This window comes from Nannospalax galili, unplaced genomic scaffold, assembly GCF_000622305.1.
Source record: "Nannospalax galili isolate Female #2095 unplaced genomic scaffold, S.galili_v1.0 scaffold417, whole genome shotgun sequence".
Taxonomy (NCBI): Eukaryota; Metazoa; Chordata; class Mammalia; order Rodentia; family Spalacidae; genus Nannospalax; species Nannospalax galili.
The window spans coordinates 5,166,815-5,169,063 of NW_008340785.1; positions in this window are offsets into that span (position 1 = coordinate 5,166,815).

The window sequence follows — 2,249 nt, forward strand, 5'->3', positions numbered from 1 at the left end:
TGTACAACATGTTAAGAAATGGACTCAGGTGGCCACTTGGATCACTCATTACGAGTTTAAAGGTATTCCTTTCAGGGAATTTTATTTAAACATGAATTTACTGTGGGAACACATCAATTGCCTCAGCCATCCCAGAGGTTATAATCTAGCTTAGTACATAGACAAAGCATAAGTGCCACGGAAATGTAAGAGTGTGTAGAGGAGAACTTGGGGTTTCAGGAGAGACTAAGAGAGGGCAACATCTGCTCTAGAAGGTTAAGTAAGAATGGTCTAAGCACAAGAGAGGCATAGAAAGAAGAAATTTGGCTGAGCTCATTGACCTGAAGAAACCTGACTATACATTGACTTCCACTAGGGCCTCTACATTTCTAGAGTCAGGTGTTTTGTGAAGGTCTTTCCTTGGTTTTCCAATATCACATTGTCACACATTAGAAAGACTAAGAATTGAGCCTAAATTTTCCATTAAATAGGGTTATTTCTATATTGCTTGTGTCAGATGCTAATGTCTTAAAATATCTTGCAGACATTAAATCTATTGATTTTTATAAGCATTTTCAGGCCTACTGACCATCATTCATTTTCCTATACTTTCTAATCTGGTTCACAAAACCCAACGGAAATCCCAAATAGCAGAGTGACTGCTGTTGCTATCTAAAACTACCATAAACCTTCAAATTGCAGACAAAGTTCCCCAAAACATGTACATTATATTAACAATAGTCCCAAATACAAAAGTGATAAGAAAACTTCAGACCTACACACAAGTGTGGATCTTGTTCTAAGGTCAAGGGGTAGATCCCCAGTGAGGGATCTAGAGCAGAGGGGTGATTTGTGTTTAAGAAAGATCCTTCAGAAGTGATCAAGGGACTGATGAATTTGAACTAATACTGAGTTTTCCCTGTGCTGTCTGCAAGGATGAAGAAGGTAAGGGAGCGCAAGCATTCAGTCAGGAGGCTAGTCACCCAAAGAGGGGACAGAGAGTGGCTATTTGGCATAACGTAACCCCAGGTTTGTGACTTCCATAGCATACTGAGGACAGGGGCCACATGATAAGAATGTAATCGAAAAGAAAGCAGCTGTCCAGGCTTTGTACACTGAGGGCCCGGCAGAACATCCGAGGGGATTTTCAGAAATGATTACCAATGTCCAGCTTAGTGGCCTAGAAAAAAATGGTTTTGGCCAAGGCAAAAGTTTTCCTTATAATCCTAAAATGAAAACAAAACACATCTTGTCCCTAACCTTGCAGCTAAAAGGGCATTAGAAATGTCCAACACATAAATAATTTCTGTCAATTTAACCAGTTGCAAACTACTAACTTAATAACTTTTCCAAGGGAAGAAAAATTCTTTCTCCCTAGCAGAAATTTTCATTGAAAGAGCTTATAATTTTATGAGTGTTTATTGTAGGTCTGTGGAAACAAAAACCATCAGACTGAAATAAACATTGACACTCCCCCTGACAGAATTGCTGATAAAAAGGGGAAGAATTAATATCATTGTATGACATCAATAAAATATAAAAGCAAAGTGTTTTGAAATATTGCTTGTAATCTTGTTTTCATATCGAACAATTAGAACTTCTCTTAACCTATGAGGACTGTTTTTACAAACTCACTTCATAGATGCTAATGATTTATTATATTTTGCATTTTCCTTTATTTTTATATAATAGATATTTATTTAGTTAGCAACAAACTAGAGTTTCTTAGTAAGCAACTCTAGCAAGGAAGTAGTCTACACTTCACACAAAGACACAAAAGAACAGTTTTGACAATTCTATGGGGGTGGATCACAGCCTTTACAATACATCAGGAGTCAGGGCACTAAAGAGCTCAGTTACTCTTATCTTGCAAATGAGGAAGGTGAGTCTCTAAGAAGCTAAGTTACCCAACTTGTCACACACTAATGCTGTCTCAAACACAGGACTGCTGAACTCTGTCATGTTTTAAGTTGCTATGTATAACAACATATGTATGAAAGTACCATAAGGAGACCCTTTATTTTATATGCTAACCTTAAAAATTAATTAAAAAATAAACTGCTATGTATATTTATCCTACTCTGAAATCATATTTTGCACTAATTCCAGCTTTACATCTTTTTTTGAGACAGGATCTCCCTGTAGCCCCAGGTGGCCTGGAATTCTCTATGTAGACCAGGCTGCTCTGGATCTCACAGAGAAACTCATACCTCTGCCTCCTGAGTGCTAGGATTAAAGTTATGCATCACCACGCCTGGCAGCTTTACCCC